Here is a 23,245-nt window from a genome sequence, read left to right as displayed (position 1 = left end):
AACATTAGGATAAGATAAGGTACACACCCATTATAAAGAAATCACATTAGGATTCTCTTTTTAACCTGTTCCTTAAAACACTAGTGCTTAGGAAATCTATTGGAGGCAGAAGCAGTCAAGGGTAGCTTAGGGTTAGGGTTAGGGTTAGGGTACGGCTTAGGGTACGTGTTCGGGTACGGCGTAGAGTATGGGTTAGGGTTAGGGTTAGGGTTAGTTTTAGTGTTAGGGCTCGGTTTTGGGAACGGGTTAGGATTAGGTTACCTGCTAGGGTTAGGGTAGGAGTTAGGATTAGTGTACGCGTTAGGGTTAGGGTATTTATAAAACCTATCCCACTCTCTACATACCACTTAGCACGTAAAGGAATATTATTTGGGGTCCAGCCATGGAGAAGAGTTTAGACACTAGGATAAGTTACGTAACACACCCGTTATATAGGAATCACATCACGATTATCATTTTAACCTGTTCCTTAAAACACTAGTGCTTAGGAAATCTATTGGAGGCAGAAGCAGTCAAGGGTACCTTAGGGTTAGGGTTAGTGTACGGCTATGGTACAGGTTCGGATACGTCGTAGGTATGGTTTAGGGTTAGGGTTAGCATTAGTTTTAGGGTTAGGTCTAGGTTTAGGGTACAGGTTAGGATTACGTTAAGTGTTAGGGTTAAGGTAGGGGTTAGTGTTAATGTACGCCTTAGGGTTAGGGTATTTATTAAACCTGTCCCACTCTCTAGATACCACTTAGTATGTAAAGGAATATTATTTGTGGTTCCCCCATGGAGAAGAGTTTACACACTAGGATAAGATAAGGAACACACCCATTATAAAGAAATCACATTAGGATTCTCTTTTTAACCTGTTCCTTAAAACACTAGTGCTTAGGAAATCTATTGGAGTCAGAAGGAGTCAAGGGTAGCTTTGGGTTAGCGTTAGTGTTAGGGTACGACTTAGGGTACGGATTCGGGTATGGGTTCGGGTACGGCGTAGGGTATGGGTTAGGGTTACATTAGTTTTAGGGTTAGGGCTCGGTTTAGGGTACGGTTTAAGATTAGTGTACGTGTTAGTGTTAGGGTAGGAGTTAGGGTTAGGGTACGCGTTAAGGTTAGGTTATTTAATAAACCTATCCCACTCTCTAGATACCACTTAGCACATAAAGGAATATTTTTTGGGTCCAGCAATGGAGAAGACTTTAGACACTAGTATAAGATAAGGAACACACCCATAATAAAGAAATCACATTGGGATTCTCTTTTTAACCTGTTCCTTAAAACACTAGTGCTTAGGAAATCTATTGGATGCAGAAGCAGTCAAGGGTAGGTTAGGGTTATGTTTAGGGTTAGGGATAGGGTACTGCTTATGGTTAGGTTTCGGGTACAGGTTCGGATACGGCCTAGGGTATGGGTTAGGATTAGCGTTAGGGTTAGTTTTAGGGTTAGGGACCGGTTTAGGGTACAGGTTAGTATTGGGGTACGTGTTAGGGTTAGGGTAGGGGTTAGGGTTAGGGTACGCGTTAGGGTTAGGGTATTTATTAAATCTATCCCACTCTCTAGATACCACTTAGCACGTAAAGGAATATTATTTGGGGTCCAGCCATGGAGAATAGTTTACACACTAGGATAACATAAGGAACACACCTATTATAAAGAAATCACATTAGGATTCTCCTTTTAACCTGTTCCTTAAAACACTAGTGCTTAGGAAATTTATTGGAGGCAGAAGCAGTCAAGGCTAGCTTAGGGTTGGGGTTAGGGTTAGGGTTAGGGTACGGCTTAGGGTACGGATTCGGGTACGGCATAGGGCATGTGATAGGGTTAGGGTTAGAGTTAGTTGTAGGGTTAGGGCTCAGTTTAGGTTACGGATTAGGATTAGGGTACGTCTTAGGGTTAGGGTAGGGGTTAGGGTTAGGGTACGCATTAGGTTTAGGGTATTTATTACACCTATCCCACACTCTAGATAACACTTAGGACGTAAAGGAATATTATTTGGGGTCCAGCCATGGAGAAGAGTTTAGACAGTAGGAAAAGATAAGGAACACACCCATTATGAAGAAATCACATTAGGATTCTCTTTTTAACCTGTTCCTTAAAACACTAATGCTTAGGAAATCTATTGGATGCAGAAGCAGTCAAGGGTAGCTTAGGGTTAGGGTTAGGGTTAGGGTTAGGGTACTGCTTATGGTAAGGTTTCGGGTACGGGTTCGTGTACGGCATAGGGTATGGTTTAGGGTTAGGGGTAGGACTAGTTTTAGGGTTAGGGCTCGGTTTAGGGTACGGGTTAAGATTAGGGTACGTGTTAGGCTTAGGGTAGTGGATAGGGTTAGGGTACGCTTTAAGGTTAGGTTATTTATTAAACCTATCCCACTCTCTAGATACCACTTAGCACATAAAGGAATATTATTTTCGGTCCAGCCATGCAGAAGAGTTTAGACACTAGGATAAAATAAGGAACACACCCATAATAAAGAAATCACATTGGGATTCTCTTTTTAATCTGTTCCTTAAAACACTAGTGCTTAGGAAAACTATTGGAGGCAGAAGCAATCAAGGCTAGCTTAGGGTTAGGGTTAGGATTATGTTTAGGGTACGGCTTAGGGTACGGATTCGGGTACGGCATAGGGTATGGGTTAGAGTTAGTGTTAGAGTTAGTTTTAGAGTTAGGGCTCGGTTTAGGGTACGGGTTATGGTTAGCGTACGCTTAGGTTTAGTGTATTTATTAAACCTATCCCACACTCTAGATAACACTTAGCACGTAAAGGAATATTATTTGGGGTCCAGCCATGGAGAAGTGTTTAGACAGTAGGAAAAGATAAGGAACACACCCATTATAAAGAAATCACATTAGGATTCTCTTTTTAACCTGTTCCGTAAAACACTAGGGCTTAGGAAATCTATGTGAGGCATAAGCAGTCAAGGGTAGCTTCGGGTTAGTGTTAGGGTTAGGGTTAGTGTTAGGGTATGGCTTAGGGTACGGATTCGGGTACGGGTTCGAGTATGGGTTAGGGTTAGTTTTCGGGTTAGTTTTAAGGTTAGGGCTCGGTTTAGGGTAAAGGTTAGGATTAGGGTACGTTTTAGGGTAATGGTAGGGGATAGGGTTAGGCTACGCGTTAGGGTTAGGGTATTTATTAAACCTATCCCACTCTCTAGATACCACTTAGCACATAAAGGAATATTATTTTCGGTCAGGCCATGGAGATCAGTTTAGTCACTAGGATAAGATAAGGAACACACCCATTATAAAGAAATCACATTGGGATTCTCTTTTTAATCTGTTCCTTAAAACACTAGTGTTTAGGAAATCTATTGAAGGCAGAAGCACTCAAGGATAGCTTAGGGTTAGAGTTAGGGTTAGGGTTAGTGTTAGGGTACGGCTTAGGGTATGGGTTCGCGTACGGCGTAGGGTATGGTTTAGGCTTAGGGTTAGGGTTAGTTTTGGGGTTAGGGCTCGGTTTAGGGTACGGGTTAAGATTAGGGTACGTGTTAGGGTTAGGGCAGGGAATAAGATTAGGGTACACGTTAGGGTTAGGTTATTTATTAACCCTATCCCTCTCTCTAGATACCACTTAGCACTTAAAGGAATATTATTTGGGGTCCCGCCATGGAGAAGAGTTTAGACACTAGTATAAGATAAGGAACACACCCATAATAAAGAAATCACTTTGGGATTCTCTTTTTAATCTGTTCCTTAAAACACTAGTGTTTAGGAAATCTATTCTAGGCAGAAGCAGTCAAGGGTAGCTTAGGTTTAAGGTTAGGGTTAGGGTTAGGGTTAGGGTACGGCTTAGGGTACGGGTTTGGCTAAGGCGTAGAGTATGGGTTAGAGTTAGGGTTAGGGTTAGTTTTAGAGTTAGGGCTCGGTTTTCGGAACAGGTTACGATTAGGTTACGTTTTAGGGTTAGGGTACGCATTAGGGTTAGGGTACGCATTAGGGTTAGGGTATTTATTAAACCTATCCCACTCTCTAGATACCACTTAGCATGTAAAGGAGTATTATTTGGGGTCCAGCCATGGAGAAGAGTTTAGACACTAGGATAAGATAAGGAACACACCCATTATAAAGGAATCACATTAGGATTCTCTTTTTAACCTGTTTCTTAAAACACTGGTGCTTAGGAAATCTATTGTAGGCAGAAGCAGTCAAGGCTAGCTTAGGGTTAGGGTTAGGGTTATGGTTAGGGTACGGCTTAGGGTACGGATTCGGGTACGGCATAGTGTATGGGTTAGAGTTAGTGTTCGAGTTAGTTTTAGGATTAGGGCTCGGTTTAGGGTACGGGTTATGGTTAGGGTACGCATTAGGTTTAGTGAATTTATTAAACCTATCCCACACTCTAGATAACACTTAGCACATAAAGGAATATTATTTGGGGTCCAGCCATGGAGAAGTGTTTAGACAGTAGGAAAAGATAAGGAACACACCCATTATAAAGAAATCACATTAGGATTCTCTTTTTAACCTGTTCCTTAATATACTAGTACTTAGGAAAACTATTGGAGGCAGAAGGAGTCAAGGGTAGCTTCGGGTTAGGGTTAGTGTTAGGGTTAGTGTTAGGGTACAGATTCGGGTATGGGTTCGGGTACGGCCTAGGGTATGTGTTAGGGTTAGGGTTAGTTTTAGGGTTAGGGCTTGGTTTAGGGTACGGCTTAAGGTTAGTGTACGTGATAGGGTTAGGGTAGGGCTTAGGGTTAGGGTACGCTTTAGGATTAGGTTATTTATTAAACGTATCCAACTCTCTAGATACCAGTTATAACGTAAAGGAATATTATTTGGAATCCAGCCTGGGAGAAGAGTTTAGGCACTAGGATAATATCAGGAACACACCCATTATACAGAAATCACATTAGGATTCTCTTTTTAACCTGTTCCTCAAAACACTAGTGCTTAGGATATCTATGGGAAGCAGAAGCAGTCAAGGGTAGCTTAGGGTTAGGGTTAGGGTTAGGGTACTGCTTATGGTAAGGTTTCGGGTACAGGTTCGGGTACGGTGTAGGGTATGGGTTAGGGTTAGGGTTAGTTTTAGGGTTAGGGATCGGTTTAGGTTACGGCTTAGGATTGGGGTACGTGTTAGGGTAGGGGTTAGCGTTAGGGTATGTGATAGGGTTAGGGTATTTATTAAACCTATCCCAATCTCTAGATACCAATTAGCAGGTAAAGGAATATTATTTGGAGTCCAGCCATGGAGAATAGTTTACACACTAGGATAACATAGGGAACACACCTATTATAAAGAAATGACATTAGGATTCTCTTTTTACTCTGTTCCTTAAAACACTAGTCCTTAGGAAATCTATTGGAGGCAGAAGCAGTCAAGGGTAGCTTAGGGTTAGGGTTAGGGTTAGGGTTAGGGTTAGGGTACGGCTTAGGGTACGGGTTTTGGTATGGCTTAGGTTTTGTGTTAGGGTTAGGATTAGGGTTAGTTTTAGGGTTAGGGCTCGGTTTTATGGTACGTTTTAGGATTAGGGTACGTGTTAGGGTTAGGGTAGGGGATAGGGGTAGGGTACGCGTTAAGGTTAGGTTATGTATTAAACCTATCCCACTCTCTAGATACCACTTAGCACATAAAGGAATATTATTTTGGGTCCAGCAATGGAGAAGAGTTTAGACACTAGGATAAGATAAGGAACTCACCCATAATAATGAAATCACATTGGGATTCTCTTTTTAATCTGTTCCTTAAAACACTAGTGCTTAGGAAATCTATTGGAGGCAGAAGCAGTCAAGGGTAGCTTAGGGTTAGGGTTAGAGTTAGGGTTAGTGTTAGGGTACGGCTTAGGGTACGGGTTCGGGTACAGCATAGGTTATGGTTTAGGGTTACGTTTAGGGTTAGTTTTAGGGTTAGGGCTCGGTTTAGGGTACGGGTTAAGATTAGGATATGTGTTAGGGTTAGGGTAGGGGATAGGATAAGGGTACACGTTAGGGTTAGGTTATTTATTAACCCTATCCCTCTCTCTAGATACCACTTAGCAGTTAAACGAATATTATTTGGGGTCCAGCCATGGAGAAGAGTTTAGACACTAGGATAAGATAAGGAACACACCCATTATCAAGAAATCACATTAGGATTCTCTTTTTAACCTGTTCCTTAAAACACTAGTGCTTAGGAAATCTATTGGAGGCAGAAGCAGTCAAGGGTACCTTAGGGATAGGGTTAGGGTTCGGGTACGGCTTATGGTTCGGGTTCGGTTACGGGTTCGGGTACGTCGTAGGGTATGGTTTAGGGTTAGGTTTAGGGTTAGTTTTAGGGTTAGGGCTCGGTTTAGGGTACAGGTTAGGATTAGGGTACGTGTTAGGGTAACGGTAAGGGATAGGGTTAGCGTACGCGTTAGGGTTACGGTATTTATTAAACCTATCCCACTCTCTAGATACCACTTAGAACGTAAAAGAATATTATTTGGAATCCAGCCTTGGAGTAGAGTCTTGGCACTAGGATAATATCAGGAACACACCCATTATAAAGAAATCACCTTAGGATTCTCTTTTTATCCTGTTCCTTAAAACACTAGTACTTAGAAAATCTATTGGAAGCAGAAGCAGTCAAGGGTAGCTTAGGGTTAGGGTTAGGGTTAGGGATAGGGTACTGCTTATGGTACGGGTTCGGGTACGGGTTCGGGTACGGCGTAGGCTAAGGGTTAGGTTTAGGGTTAGGGTTAGTTTTAGGGTTAGGGGTCAGTTTAGGGTACGGGTTAGGATTAGGGTACGGGTTAGGGTTAGGGTAGGGGTTAGGCTTAGGGTACGCATTAGGTTTAGGGTATTTATTAACCCTATCCCACACCCTAGATAACACTTAGGACGTAAAGGAATATTATTTGGGGTCCAGCCATGGAGAAGAGTTTAGACAGTAGGAAAAGATAAGGAACACACCCATTATAAAGAAATCACATTAGGATTCTCTTTTAAACCTCTTCCTTAAAACACTAATGCTTAGGAAATCTATTGGATACAGAAGCAGTCAAGGGTAGCTTAGGGTTAGGGTTAGGATTAAGGTTAGGGTACTGCTTATGGTAAGGTTTCGTGTACGGGTTCGGGTACGGCATAGGGTATGGTTTAGGCTTAGGGTTAGGGTTAGTTTTAGGGTTAGGGATCGGTTTAGGGTACGGGTTAGGATAGGTGTACGTGTTCTGGTTAGTGTAGGGGTTAGGGTTAGGGTACGCGTTAGGGTTAGGGTATTTATTAAACCTATCCCAATCTCTAGATACCACTTAGCACGTAAAGGAATATTATTTGGTATCCAGCCATGGAGAATAGTTTACACACTAGGATAACATAAGGAACACACTTATAATAAATAATTGATATTAGGATTCTCTTTTTAACCTGTTCCGTAAAACACTAGTGCTTAGGAAATCCAATGGAGGTAGAAGCAGTCAAGGGTAGCTTAGGGTTAGCGTTAGGGTTAGGGTACGTCTTAGGGTACGGGTTCGGGTATGGCTTAGGTTTTGTTTTAGGGTTAGGATTAGGGTTAGTTTTAGGGTTAGGGCTCGGTTTAGGGTACAGATTACGATTAGTGTAGGTGTTAGGGTTAGGGTAGGGGTTAGGGTTAGGGTACGCGTTAGGTTTAGGGTATTTATTAAACCCTATCCCACTCTCTAGATACCACTTAGAACGTACAACAGTATTATTTGGAATCCAGCCTTAGAAAAGAGTTTAGACACTAGGATTGGATAAGGAACACACCCATTATAAAGAAATCACATTAGGATTCTCTTTTTAATCTGTTTCTTAAAACACTAGTGCTTAGGAAATCTATTGGAGGCAGAAGCAGTGAAGGGTCCCTTAGGGTAAGGGATAGGGTTAGGGTACTGCTTATGGTAAAGTTTCGGGTACGGGTTCGGGTACCGTGTAGGGTATGAGTTAGGGTTAGTGTTAGTTTTAGGGTTAGGGATCGGTTTAGGGTACAGGTTAGTACTGGGGTATGTGTTAGGGTTATGGTAGGGGTTAGGGTTAGGGTATGCATTAGGGTTAGGGTATTTATTAAACCTATCCCAATCTCTATATACCACTCAGCACGTAAAGGAATATTATTTGTGGTCCAGCCATGGAGAATAGTTTACAGACTAGGATAACATAAGGAACACACCTATTATAAAGAAATGACATTAGGATTCTCTTTTTAACCTGTTCCTTAAAACACTAGTGCTTATGAAATCTAATGGAGGTAGAAGCAGTCAAGGGTAGATTAGGGTTATTGTTAGGGTTAGGGTACGGCTTAGGGTACGGGTTCGGGTATGGCTTAGGTTTTGTGTTAGGTTTAGGATGAGGGTTAGTTTTAGGGTTAGGGCTCGGTATAGGGTACAGGTTAGGATTAGGTTACGTGTTAGGGTTAGGGTAGGGGATAGGATTATGGTACACGTTAGGATTAGGTTATTTATTAACCCTATCCCTCTCTCTAGATACCACTTAGCACTTAAAGGAATATTATTTGGGGTCCAGCCATGGAGAAGAGTTTAGACACTAGGATAAGATAAGGAACACACCCATAATAAAGAAATCACTTTGGGATTCTCTTTTTAATCTGTTCCTTAAAACACTAGTGTTTAGGAAATCTATTGGAGGCAGGAGCAGTCAAGGGTAGCTTAGGTTTAAGGTTAGGGTTAGGGTTAGGGTTAGGGTACGGCTTAGGGTATGAGTTCGGCTACGGCGTAGAGTATGGGTTAGGGTTAGGGTTAGGGTTAGTTTTAGAGTTAGGGCTCGGTTTTAAGAACAGGTTAGGATTAGGTTACGTTTTAGGGTTAGGGTACACGTTAGGGTTAGGGTACGCGTTAGGGTTAGGGTATTTATTAAACCTATCCCACTCTCTAGATACCACTTAGCATGTAAAGGAATATTATTTGGGTCCAGCCATGGAGAAGAGTTTAGACACTAGGATAAGATAGGAACACACCCATTATAAAGAAATCACATTAGGATTCTATTTTTAACCTGTTCCTTAAAACACTAGTGCTTAGGAAATCTATTGGAGGCAGAAGCAGTCAAGGGTACCTTAGGGTTAGGGTTAGGGTTAGGGTACGGCTTATGGTTCGGGTTCGGTTACGGGTTTGGGTACGTCGTAGGGTATGGTTTAGGGTTAGGTTTAGGGTTAGTTTTGCGGTTAGGGCTCGGTTTAGGGTACAGGTTATTATTAGGGTACCTGTTAGGGTAACGGTAATGGATAGGGTCAGGGTACGCGTTAGGGTTAGGGTATTTATTAAACCTATCCCACTCTCTAGATACCACTTAGCACGTAAAGAATATTATTTGGGTTCCAGCCATGTAGGTGTGTTTAAACATTAGGATAAGATAAGGAACACATCCATTATAAAGAAATCACATTAGGATTCTCTTTTTAACATGTTCCTTAAAACACTAGTGCTTAGGAAATCTATTGGAGGCAGAAGCAGTCAAGGGTAGCTTAGGGTTAGGGTTAGGGTATGGCATAGGGTACGGCTTAGTGTACGGGTTCGGGTACGGCGTAAGGTATGGGTTAGGGTTAGTGTTGGGTTAGATATAGGGTTAGGGCTCGGTTTAGGGTACAGTTTAGGAATAGGTTACGTGTTACGGTTAGGGTAGGCGTTAGGGTTAAGGTACGTGTTAGGTTTAGGGTATTTATTAAACCTATCCCACTCTCTAGGTACCACTTAGCATGTAAAGGAATATTATTTGGGTCCAGCCATGGAGAAGAGTTTAGACACTAGGATTAGATAGGAACACACCCATTATAAAGAAATCACATTAGGATTCTATTTTTAACCTGTTCCTTAAAACACTAGTGCTTAGGAAATCTATTGGAGGCAGAAGCAGTCAAGGGCACCTTAGGGTTAGGGTTAGGGTTAGGGTACGGCTTATGGTTCGGGTTCGGTTACGGGTTTGGGTACGTCGTAGGGTATGGTTTAGGGTTAGGTTTAGGGTTAGTTTTAGGGTTAGGGGTCGGTTTAGGGTACAGGTTAGGATTAGGGTACGGGTTAGGGTAACGGTAATGGATAGGGTTAGGGTACGCGTTAGGGTTAGGGTATTTATTAAACCTATCCCACTCTCTAGATACCACTTAGCACGTAAAGAATGTTATTTGGGATCCAGCCATGTCGGAGTGTTTAAACATTAGGATAAGATAAGGTACACACCCATTATAAAGAAATCACATTAGGATTCTCTTTTTAACCTGTTCCTTAAAACACTAGTGCTTAGGAAATCTATTGGAGGCAGAAGCAGTCAAGGGTAGCTTAGGGTTAGGGTTAGGGTTAGGGTACGGCTTAGGGTACGTGTTCGGGTACGGCGTAGAGTATGGGTTAGGGTTAGGGTTAGGGTTAGTTTTAGTGTTAGGGCTCGGTTTTGGGAACGGGTTAGGATTAGGTTACCTGCTAGGGTTAGGGTAGGAGTTAGGATTAGTGTACGCGTTAGGGTTAGGGTATTTATAAAACCTATCCCACTCTCTACATACCACTTAGCACGTAAAGGAATATTATTTGGGGTCCAGCCATGGAGAATAGTTTAGACACTAGGATAAGTTACGTAACACACCCGTTATATAGGAATCACATCACGATTATCTTTTTAACCTGTTCCTTAAAACACTAGTGCTTAGGAAATCTATTGGAGGCAGAAGCAGTCAAGGGTACCTTAGGGTTAGGGTTAGTGTACGGCTATGGTACAGGTTCGGATACGTCGTAGGTATGGTTTAGGGTTAGGGTTAGCATTAGTTTTAGGGTTAGGTCTAGGTTTAGGGTACAGGTTAGGATTACGTTAAGTGTTAGGGTTAAGGTACGGGTTAGGGTTAATGTACGCCTTAGGGTTAGGGTATTTATTAAACCTGTCCCACTCTCTAGATACCACTTAGTATGTAAAGGAATATTATTTGTGGTTCCCCCATGGAGAAGAGTTTACACACTAGGATAAGATAAGGAACACACCCATTATAAAGAAATCACATTAGGATTCTCTTTTTAACCTGTTCCTTAAAACACTAGTGCTTAGGAAATCTATTGGAGTCAGAAGGAGTCAAGGGTAGCTTTGGGTTAGCGTTAGTGTTAGGGTAGGACTTAGGGTAGGGTTTCGGGTATGGGTTCGGGTACGGCGTAGGGTATGGGTTAGGGTTACATTAGTTTTAGGGTTAGGGCTCGGTTTAGGGTACGGTTTAAGATTAGTGTACGTGTTAGTGTTAGGGTAGGAGTTAGGGTTAGGGTACGCGTTAAGGTTAGGTTATTTAATAAACCTATCCCACTCTCTAGATACCACTTAGCACATAAAGGAATATTTTTTGGGTCCAGCAATGGAGAAGACTTTAGACACTAGTATAAGATAAGGAACACACCCATAATAAAGAAATCACATTGGGATTCTCTTTTTAACCTGTTCCTTAAAACACTAGTGCTTAGGAAATCTATTGGATGCAGAAGCAGTCAAGGGTAGGTTAGGGTTATGTTTAGGGTTAGGGATAGGGTACTGCTTATGGTTAGGTTTCGGGTACAGGTTCGGATACGGCCTAGGGTATGGGTTAGGATTAGCGTTAGGGTTAGTTTTAGGGTTAGGGACCGGTTTAGGGTACAGGTTAGTATTGGGGTACGTGTTAGGGTTAGGGTAGGGGTTAGGGTTAGGGTAGGCGTTAGGGTTAGGGTATTTATTAAATCTATCCCACTCTCTAGATACCACTTAGCACGTAAAGGAATATTATTTGGGGTCCAGCCATGGAGAATAGTTTACACACTAGGATAACATAAGGAACACACCTATTATAAAGAAATCACATTAGGATTCTCCTTTTAACCTGTTCCTTAAAACACTAGTGCTTAGGAAATTTATTGGAGGCAGAAGCAGTCAAGGCTAGCTTAGGGTTGGGGTTAGGGTTAGGGTTAGGGTACGGCTTAGGGTACGGATTCGGGTACGGCATAGGGCATGTGATAGGGTTAGGGTTAGAGTTAGTTGTAGGGTTAGGGCTCAGTTTAGGTTACGGATTAGGATTAGGGTACGTCTTAGGGTTAGGGTAGGGGTTAGGGTTAGGGTACGCATTAGGTTTAGGGTATTTATTAAACCTGTCCCACACTCTAGATAACACTTAGGACGTAAAGGAATATTATTTGGGGTCCAGCCATGGAGAAGAGTTTAGACAGTAGGAAAAGATAAGGAACACACCCATTATGAAGAAATCACATTAGGATTCTCTTTTTAACCTGTTCCTTAAAACACTAATGCTTAGGAAATCTATTGGATGCAGAAGCAGTCAAGGGTAGCTTAGGGTTAGGGTTAGGGTTAGGGTTAGGGTACTGCTTATGGTAAGGTTTCGGGTACGGGTTCGTGTACGGCATAGGGTATGGTTTAGGGTTAGGGGTAGGACTAGTTTTAGGGTTAGGGCTCGGTTTAGGGTACGGGTTAAGATTAGGGTACGTGTTAGGCTTAGGGTAGTGGATAGGGTTAGGGTACGCGTTAAGGTTAGGTTATTTATTAAACCTATCCCACTCTCTAGATACCACTTAGCATATAAAGGAATATTATTTTCGGTCCAGCCATGCAGAAGAGTTTAGACACTAGGATAAAATAAGGAACACACCCATAATAAAGAAATCACATTGGGATTATCTTTTTAATCTGTTCCTTAAAACACTAGTGCTTAGGAAAACTATTGGAGGCAGAAGCAATCAAGGCTAGCTTAGGGTTAGGGTTAGGGTTATGTTTAGGGTACGGCTTAGGGTACGGATTCGGGTACGGCATAGGGTATGGGTTAGAGTTAGTGTTAGAGTTAGTTTTAGGGTTAGGGCTCGGTTTAGGGTACGGGTTATGGTTAGTGTACGCTTAGGTTTAGTGTATTTATTAAACCTATCCCACACTCTAGATAACACTTAGCACGTAAAGGAATATTATTTGGGGTCCAGCCATGGAGAAGTGTTTAGACAGTAGGAAAAGATAAGGAACACACCCATTATAAAGAAATCACATTAGGATTCTCTTTTTAACCTGTTCCGTAAAACACTAGGGCTTAGGAAATCTATGTGAGGCATAAGCAGTCAAGGGTAGCTTCGGGTTAGTGTTAGGGTTAGGGTTAGTGTTAGGGTATGGCTTAGGGTACGGATTCGGGTACGGGTTCGAGTATGGGTTAGGGTTAGTTTTCGGGTTAGTTTTAAGGTTAGGGCTCGGTTTAGGGTAAAGGTTAGGATTAGGGTACGTTTTAGGGTAATGGTAGGGGATAGGGTTAGGGTACGCGTTAGGGTTAGGGTATTTATTAAACCTATCCCACTCTCTAGATACCACTTAGCACATAAAGGAATATTATTTTCGGTCAGGCCATGGAGATCAGTTTAGTCACTAGGATAAGATAAGGAACACACCCATTATAAAGAAATCACATTGGGATTCTCTTTTTAATCTGTTCCTTAAAACACTAGTGTTTAGGAAATCTATTGAAGGCAGAAGCACTCAAGGATAGCTTAGGGTTAGAGTTAGGGTTAGGGTTAGTGTTAGGGTACGGCTTAGGGTATGGGTTCGCGTACGGCGTAGGGTATGGTTTAGGCTTAGGGTTAGGGTTAGTTTTGGGGTTAGGGCTCGGTTTAGGGTACGGGTTAAGATTAGGGTACGTGTTAGGGTTAGGGTAGGGAATAAGATTAGGGTACACGTTAGGGTTAGGTTATTTATTAACCCTATCCCTCTCTCTAGATACCACTTAGCATGTAAAGGAATATTATTTGTGGTTCCCACATGGAGAAGAGTTTAGACACTAGGATAACATATGGAACACACCCATTATAAAGAAATCACATTAGGATTCTCTTTTTAGCCTCTTCCTTAAAACACTAATGCTTAGGAAATCTATTGGATACAGAAGCAGTCAAGGGTAGCTTAGGGTTAGGGTTAGGATTAAGGTTAGGGTACTGCTTATGGTAAGGTTTCGTGTACGGGTTCGGGTACGGCATAGGGTATGGTTTAGGCTTAGGGTTAGGGTTAGTTTTAGGGTTAGGGATCGGTTTAGGGTACGGGTTAGGATAGGTGTACGTGTTCTGGTTAGTGTAGGGGTTAGGGTTAGGGTACGCGTTAGGGTTAGGGTATTTATTAAACCTATCCCAATCTCTAGATACCACTTAGCACGTAAAGGAATATTATTTGGGATCCAGCCATGGAGAATAGTTTACACACTAGGATAACATAAGGAACACACTTATAATAAATAATTGATATTAGGATTCTCTTTTTAACCTGTTCCTTAAAACACTAGTGCTTAGGAAATCCAATGGAGGTAGAAGCAGTCAAGGGTAGCTTAGGGTTAGCGTTAGGGTTAGGGTACGTCTTAGGGTACGGGTTCGGGTATGGCTTAGGTTTTGTTTTAGGGTTAGGATTAGGGTTAATTTTAGGGTTAGGGCTCGGTTTAGGGTACGGATTACGATTAGTGTAGGTGTTAGGGTTAGGGTAGGGGTTAGGGTTAGGGTACGCGTTAGGTTTAGGGTATTTATTAAACCCTATCCCACTCTCTAGATACCACTTAGAACGTACAACAGTATTATTTGGAATCCAGCCTTAGAAAAGAGTTTAGACACTAGGATTGGATAAGGAACACACCCATTATAAAGAAATCACATTAGGATTCTCTTTTTAATCTGTTTCTTAAAACACTAGTGCTTAGGAAATCTATTGGAGGCAGAAGCAGTGAAGGGTCCCTTAGGGTAAGGGATAGGGTTAGGGTACTGCTTATGGTAAAGTTTCGGGTACGGGTTCGGGTACCGTGTAGGGTATGAGTTAGGGTTAGTGTTAGTTTTAGGGTTAGGGATCGGTTTAGGGTACAGGTTAGTACTGGGGTATGTGTTAGGGTTATGGTAGGGGTTAGGGTTAGGGTATGCATTAGGGTTAGGGTATTTATTAAACCTATCCCAATCTCTATATACCACTCAGCACGTAAAGGAATATTATTTGTGGTCCAGCCATGGAGAATAGTTTACAGACTAGGATAACATAAGGAACACACCTATTATAAAGAAATGACATTAGGATTCTCTTTTTAACCTGTTCCTTAAAACACTAGTGCTTATGAAATCTAATGGAGGTAGAAGCAGTCAAGGGTAGATTAGGGTTATTGTTAGGGTTAGGGTACGGCTTAGGGTACGGGTTCGGGTATGGCTTAGGTTTTGTGTTAGGTTTAGGATGAGGGTTAGTTTTAGGGTTAGGGCTCGGTATAGGGTACAGGTTAGGATTAGGTTACGTGTTAGGGTTAGGGTAGGGGATAGGGTTAGGTTATGCGTTTAAGTTAGGCTAGTTATTAAACTTATCCCAATCTCTAGCTACCACTTAGCACATAAAGGAATATTATTTTGGGTCCAGCAATGGAGAAGAGTTTAGACACTAGTATAAGATAAGGAACACACCCATAATAAAGAAATCATATTGGGATTCTCTTTTTAGTCTGTTCCTTAAAACACTAGTGCTTAGGAAATCTATTGGAGGCAGAAGCAGTCAAGGGTAGCTTAGGGTTAGAGTTAGGGTTAGGGTACTGCTTATGGTACGGGTTCGGGTACGGGTTCGGGTACGGCGTAGGGTAAGGGTTAGGTTTAGTGTTAGGGTTAGTTTTAGGTTTAGGGATCGGTTTAGGGTACAGGTTAGGATAGGTGTACGTGTTAGTGTTAGGGTAGGGGTTAAGGTTAGGGTACGCGTTAGGGTTAGGGTATTTATTAAACCTATCCCAATCTCTAGATACCACTTAGCATGTAAAGGAATATTATTTGGGATCCAGCCATGGAGAATAGTTTACACACTAGGATAACGTAAGGAACACACTTATAATAAATAAGTGACATAAGGATTCTCTTTTTAACCTGTTCCTTAAAACACTAGTGCTTAGGAAATCTAATAGAGGTAGAAGCAGTCAAGGGTAGCTTAGGGTTAGCGTTAGGGTTAGGGTACGTCTTAGGGTACGGGTTCGGGTATGGCTTAGGTTTTGTTTTAGGTTTAGGATTAGGGTTAGTTTTAGGGTTAGGGCTCGGTTTAGGGTACGGATTATGATTAGTGTAGGTGTTAGGGTTAGGATAGGGGTTAGGGTTAGGGTACGCGTTAGGTTTAGGGTATTTATTAAACCTATCCCACTCTCTAGATACCACTTAGAACGTACAACAGTATTATTTGTAATCCAGCCTTAGAAAAGAGTTTAGACATTAGGATTGGATAAGGAACACACCCATTATAAAGAAATCACATTAGGATTCTCTTTTTAATCTGTTTCTTAAAACACTAGTGCTTAGGAAATCTATTGGAGGCAGAAGCAGTGAAGGGTCCCTTAGGGTAAGGGATAGGGTTAGGGTACTGCTTATGGTAAAGTTTCGGGTACGGGTTCGGGTACGGTGTAGGGTATGAGTTAGGGTTAGGGTTAGTTTTAGGGTTAGGGATCGGTTTAGGGTACGGGTTAGTACTGGGGTATGTGTTAGGGTTATGGTAGGGGTTAGGGTTAGGGTATGCATTAGGGTTAGGGTATTTATTAAACCTATCCCAATCTCTATATACCACTTAGGACGTAAAGGAATATTATTTGTGGTCCAGCCATGGAGAATAGTTTACAGACTACGATAACATAAGGAACACACCTATTATAAAGAAATGACATTAGGATTCTCTTTTTAACCTGTTCCTTAAAACACTAGTGCTTATGAAATCTAATGGAGGTAGAAGCAGTCAAGGGTAGATTAGGGTTATTGTTAGGGTTAGGGTACGGCTTAGGGTACGGTTTCGGGTATGGCTTAGGTTTTGTGTTAGGGTTAGGATTAGGGTCAAGTTTAGGGTTATGGCTCGGTTTAGGGTACAGTTTAGGATTAGGTTACGTGTTAGTGTTAGGGTAGGGGATAGGGTTAGGGTATGCGTTTAGGTTAGGTTAGTTATTAAACGTATCCCAATCTCTAGCTACCACTTAGCACATAAAGGAATATTATTTTGGTTCCAGCAATGGAGAAGAGTTTAGACACTAGTATAAGATAAGGAACACTCCCATAATAAAGAAATCATATTGGGATTCTCTTTTTAATCTGTTCCTTAAAGCACTAGTGTTTAGGAAATCTATTGGAGGCAGAAGCAGTCAAGGGTAGCTTAGGGTTAGGGTTAGAGTTAGGGTTAGTGTTAGGGTACGGCTTAGGGTACGGGTTCGGGTACGGCATAGGTTTTGTTTTAGGGTTACGTTTAGGGTTAGTTTTAGAGTTAGGGCTCAGTTTAGGGTACGGGTTAAGATTAGGATATGTGTTAGGGTTAGTGTAGGGGATAGGATTAGGGTACACGTTAGGGTTAAGTTATTTATTAAACCTATCCCACTCTCTAGATACCACTTAGCATGTAAAGGAATATTATTTGGGGTGCAGCCATGGAGAAGAGTTTAGACACTAGGATAAAATAAGGAACACACCCATTATAAAGAAATCACATTAGGATTCTCTTTTTAACCTGTTCCTTAAAACACTAGTGCTTAGGAAATCTATTGGATGCAGAAGCAGTCAAGGGTAGCTTAGGGTTGGGGTTAGGATTAGGGTTAGGGTACTGCTTATGGTAAGGTTTCGGGTACGGCATCGGGTATGGTTTAGGGTTAGGGTTAGGGTTAGGTTTAGGGTTAGGGATCGGTTTAGGGTACGGGTTAGGATAGGTGTACGTGTTAGTGTTAGGGTAGGGGTTAGTGTTAGGGTACGCGTTAGGGTTAGGGTATTTATTAAACCTATCCCAATCTCTATATACCACTTAGCACGTAAAGGAATATTATTTGGGATCCAGCCATGGAGAATAGTTTACACACTAGGATAACATAAGGAACACACTTATAATAAGGAAGTGACATTAGGATTCTCGTTTTAACCTGTTACTTAAAACACTAGTGCTTAGGAAATCTAATGGAGGTAGAAGCAGTCAAGGGTAGCTTAGGGTTAGCGTTAGGCTTAGGGTACGTCTTAGGGTACGGGTTCGGGTATGGCTTAGGTTTTGTGTTAGGGTTAGGATTAGGGTTAGTTTTAGGTTTAGGGCTCGGTTTTGGGTACGGGTTAGGATTAGGGTATGTGTTAGGCTTAGGGTAGTGGATAGGGTTAGGGTACGCATTAAGGTTAGGTTATTTATTAAACCTATCCCACTGTCTAGATACCACTTAGCACATAAAGGAATATTATTTTCGGTCCAACCATGAAGAAGAGTTTAGACACTAGGATAAGATAATATACACACCCGTAATAAAGAAATCCCATTGTGATTCTCTTTTTAATCTGTTCCTTAAAACACTAGTGTTTAGGAAATCTATTGGAGGCAGAAGCAGTCAAGGATAGCTTAGGGTTAGGGTTAGGCTTAGTGTTAGGTTATGGCTTAGGGTACGGGTTCAGGCACGGTTAAGGGTACGGCATAGGGTATGTTTTAGGGTTAGGGATAGGGTTAGTTTTAGGGTTAGGGCTTTGTTTAGGGTACGGGTTAGGATTCGGCTACGTGTTAGGATTAAGGTAGGGGGTAGGATTAGGGTACACGTTAGGGTTAGGGTATTTATTAAACCTATCCCACTCTCTAGATACCACTTAGCATGTAAAGGAATATTATTTGGGTCCAGCCATGGAGAAGAGTTTAGACACTAGAATAAGATAAGGAACACACCCATTATAAAGGAATCACATTAGGATTCTCTTTTTAACCTGTTTCTTAAAACACTAGTGCTTAGGACATCTATTGGAGGCAGAAGCAGTCAAGGCTAACTTAGGGTTAGGATTAGGGTTATGGTTAGGGTACGGCTTAGGGTACGGATTGGGTACGGCATACGATATGGGTTAGAGTTAGTTTTATTGTTAGGGCTCGGTTTAGGATACGGCTTAGTATTAGGGTACGTTTTAGGGTTAGTGTAGTGGCTATGGTTAGGGTACACATTAGATTTAGTTTATTTATTAAACCTATCCCACACTCTAGATAACACTTAGCACGTAAAGGAATATTATTTGGGGTCCAGCCATGGAGAAGAGTTTAGACAGTAGGAAAAGATAAGGACCACACCCATTATAAAGTAATCACATTAGGATTCTTTTTAACCTTTTCCTTAAAACACTAGTGCTTAGGAAATCTATTTGAGGCATAAGCAGTGAAGGGTAGCTTCGGGTTAGTGTTAGGGTTAGGGTTAATGTTAGGGTATGGCTTAGGATTCGGATTCGGGTACGGGTTCGAGTATGGGTTAGGGTTAGGGTTAGTTTTAGGGTTAGGGCTCGGTTTAGGGTACGGATTAGGATTAGTGTATGTGTTAGGGTTAGGGTAGGGGTTAGGTTTAGGGTACGCGTTAGGTTTAGTGTATTTATTAAACCTATCCCACTCTCTAGATACCACTTAGAACGTACAAAGTATTATTTGGAATCCAGCCTTGGAAAAGAGTTTAGACACTAGGAAAGGATAAGGAACACACCAATTATAAGGAAATCACATTAGGATTCTCTTTTTAACCTGTTCCTTAAAACACTAGTGCTTAGGAAATCTACTGGAGGCAGAAGCAGTGAAGGGTCCCTTAGGGTAAGGGATAGGGTTAGGGTACTGCTTATTGTAAAGTTTCGGGTACGGGTTCGGGTACGGCGTAGGGTATGGGTTAGGGTTAGGGTTAGTTTTAGGGTTAGGGATCGGTTTAGGGTACGTGTTACTATTGGGGTACGTGTTAGGGTTACGGTAGGGGTTAGGGTTAGGTTATGCATTAGGGTTAGGGTATTTATTAAACCTATCCCAATCTCTATATACCACTTAGCACGTAAAGGAATATTATTTGTGGTCCAGCCATGGAGAATAGTTTACAGACTCGGACAACATAAGGAAGACACCTATTATAAAGAAATGACATTAGGATTCTCTTTTTAACCTGTTCCTTAAACCACTAGTGCTTATGAAATCTAATGGAGGTAGAAGCAGTCAAGGGTAGATTAGGGTTATTGTTAGGGTTAGGGTACGGCTTACGGTACGGGTTCGGGTATGGCTTAGGTTTTGTGTTAGGGTTAGGATTAGGGTTAGTTTTAGGGTTAGGGCTCGGTTTAGGGTACAGGTTAGGATTAGGTTATGTGTTAGGGTTAGGGTAGGGGATAGGGTTAGGGTATGCGTTTAGGTTAGGTTAGTAATTAAACTTATCCCACTCTCTAGATACCACTTAGCACATAAAGGAATATTATTTTGTGTCCAGCCATGGAGAAGAGTTTAGACACTAGGATAAGATAAGTAACACACCCATAATAAAGAAATCACATTGGGATTCTCTTTTTAATCTGTTTCTTAAAACACTAGTGTTTAGGAAATCTATTGGAGGCAGAAGCAGTCAAGGGTAGCTTAGGGTTAGGGTTAGGGTTAGGGTTAGTGTTAGGGTACGGCTTAGGGTACGGGTTCGGGTACGGGTTCGGGTACGGCATAGGGTATGGTTTAGGGTTAGGTTTAGGGTTAGTTTTAGGGTTAGGGCTCAGTTTAGGGTACGGGTTATGATTAGGGTACGTGTTAGGGTTAGGGTAGGTGATAGGATTACGGTACACGTTAGGGTTAGGGTATTTATTAAACATATCCGACACTCTAGATACCACTTAGCATGTAAAGGAATATTATTTGGGGTCCAGCCATGGAGAAGAGTTTAGACACTAGGATAAGTTAAGGAACACAAGCATTATAAAGAAATCACATTAGGATTCTCTTTTTAACCTGTTCCTTAAAACACTAGTGCTTAGGAAATCTATTGCAGGCAGAAGCAGTCAAGGGTACCTTAGGGATAGTGTTAGGGTTAGGGTACGGCTTATGGTTCGGGTTCGGTTACGGGTTTGGGTACGTCATAGGGTATGGTTTAGGGTTAGGTTTAGGGTTAATTTTAGGGTTAGGGATCGGTTTAGCGTACAGGTTAGGATTAGGGTACGTGTTAGGGTAATGGTAAAGGATACGGTTAGGGTACGCATTAGGGTTAGGGTTTTTATTAAACCTATCCCACTATATAGATACCACTTAGCACGTAAAGAATATTATTTGGGGTCCAGCCATGTAGAAGAGTTTAGACATTAGGATAAGATAAGGAAAACACCCATTATAAACAAATCACATTAGGATTCTCTTTTTAACCTGTTCCTTAAAACACTAGTGCTTAGGAAATCTAATGGAGGCAGAAGCAGTCAAGGGTAGCTTAGGGATCGGGTTAGGGTTAGTGTACGGCTTAGGGTACAGGTTCGGATACGGCGTAGATTATGGGTTTGGGTTAGGGTTAGGGATAGGGTATGCGTTAAGGTTAGGTTATTTATTAAACCTATCCCACTCTCTAGATACCTCTTAGCACATAAAGGAATATTATTTTGGGTCCAGCCATGGAGAAGAGTTTAGACGCTAGGATAAAATAAGGAACACACCCATTATAAAGAAATCATATTGGGATTCTCTTTTTAATCTGTTCCTTAAAACAGTAGTGTTTAGGAAATCTATTGGAGGCAGAAGCATTCAAGGATAGCTTAGGGTTAGGGTTAGGGTTAGGGTTAGTATTATGGTATGGCTTAGGGTACGGGTTCGGGTACGGCGTAGGGTATGGTTTAGTCTTAGGGTTAGAGTTAGTTTTAGGGTTAGGGCTCGGTTTAGGGTACGGGTTAAGATTAGGGTACGTGTTAGAGTAAGGGTAGGGGATAGGATTAGGGTACACGCTAGGGTTAGGTTATTTATTAACCCTATCCCTCTCTCTAGATACCACTTAGCATGTAAAGGAATATTATTTGTGGTTCCCACATGGAGAAGAGTTTAGACACTAGGATAACATATGGAACACACCCATTATAAAGAAATCACATTAGGATTCTCTTTTTAGCCTCTTCCTTAGAACACTAGTGCTTAGGAAATCTACTGGAGGCAGAAGGACTCAAGTTTAGCTTCGGATTAGGGTTAGGGTCAGGGTACGGCTTATGGTTCGAGTTCAGTTATGGGTTCGGGTACGTCGTAGGGTATGGTTTAGGGTCAGGTTTAGGGTTAGTTTTAGGGTTAGGGCTCGGTTTAGGGTACAGGTTAGGATTAGGGTACATGTTAGAGTAACGGTAAGGGACAGGTTTGGGTACGAGTTATGGTTAGGGTATTTATTAAACCTATCCCACTCTCTAGATACCACTTAGCATGTAAAGGAATATTATTTGTGGTTCCCACATGGAGAAGAGTTTAGACACTAGGATAAGATATGGAACACACCCATTATAAAGAAAGCACATTAGTATTCTCTTTTTAACATGTTCCTTAAAACACTAGTGCTTAGGAAATCTATTGGAAGCAGAAGGACTCAAGGGTAGCTACGGGTTAGGGTTAGTGTTAGGGTACGGCTTAGGGTACGGATTCGGGTATGGGTTCGGTTATGGCGTAGGGTATGGGTTAGGGTTACATTAGTTTTAGGGTTAGGGCTCGGTTTAGGGTACGGGTTAAGATTAGTGTACGTGTTAGTGTTAGGGTACGGGTTAGGGTTAGTGTACACGTTAGGATAAGGGTATTTATTAAACGTATCCCACTCTCTGTATACCACTTATAACGTAAAGGAATATGATTTGGAATCCAGCCTTGGAGAAGAGTTTAGGCACTAGGATAATATCAGGAACACACCCATTATAAAGAAATCACATTAGGATGCTCTTTTTAACCTGTTCCTTAAAGCACTAGTGCTTAGGAAATCTATTGGAAGCAGAAGCAGTCAAGGGTAGCTTAGGGTTAGGGTTAGGGTACTGCTTATGGTAAAGTTTTGGGTACGGTTTCGGGTATGGCGTAGGGTATGGGTTAGGGTTAGGGTTAGGGTTAGTTTTAGGGTTAGGGATCGGTTTAGGGTACAGGTTAGGATTAGGGTACGTGTTAGGGTAATGGTAAGGGATAGCGTTAGGGTACGCGTTAGGGTTAGGGTATTTATTAAACCTATCCCACTCTCTAGATACCACTTAGCACGTAAAGAATATTATTTGGGGTCCAGCCATGTAGAAGAGTTTAGACACTAGGATAAGTTAAGGAACACACCCATTATAAAGAAATCACATTAGGATTCCTTTTTAACCTGTTCCTTAAAACAGTAGTGTTTAGGAAATCTATTGGAGGTAGAAGCAGTCAAGGCTAGCTTAGTCTTACGGTTAGTGTTAGGGTACGGCTTAGGGTAAGGGTTCGGGTACGTCATAGGGTATGGTTTAGGCTTAGGGTTAGGGATAGTTTTAGGGTTAGGGCTCGGTTTAGGGTACGGGTTAAGATTAGGTTACGTGTTAGAGTTAGGGTAGGGGATAGGATTAGGGTACACATTAGGGTTTGGTTATATATTAACCCTATCCCTCTCTCTAGATACCACTTAGCATGTAAAGGAATATTATTTGGGTCCAGCCA

This window comes from Eschrichtius robustus, chromosome 5 (assembly GCF_028021215.1).
Source record: "Eschrichtius robustus isolate mEscRob2 chromosome 5, mEscRob2.pri, whole genome shotgun sequence".
NCBI classification, from domain to species: domain Eukaryota; kingdom Metazoa; phylum Chordata; class Mammalia; order Artiodactyla; family Eschrichtiidae; genus Eschrichtius; species Eschrichtius robustus.
Note: the sequence above shows the minus strand (reverse complement) of the source record.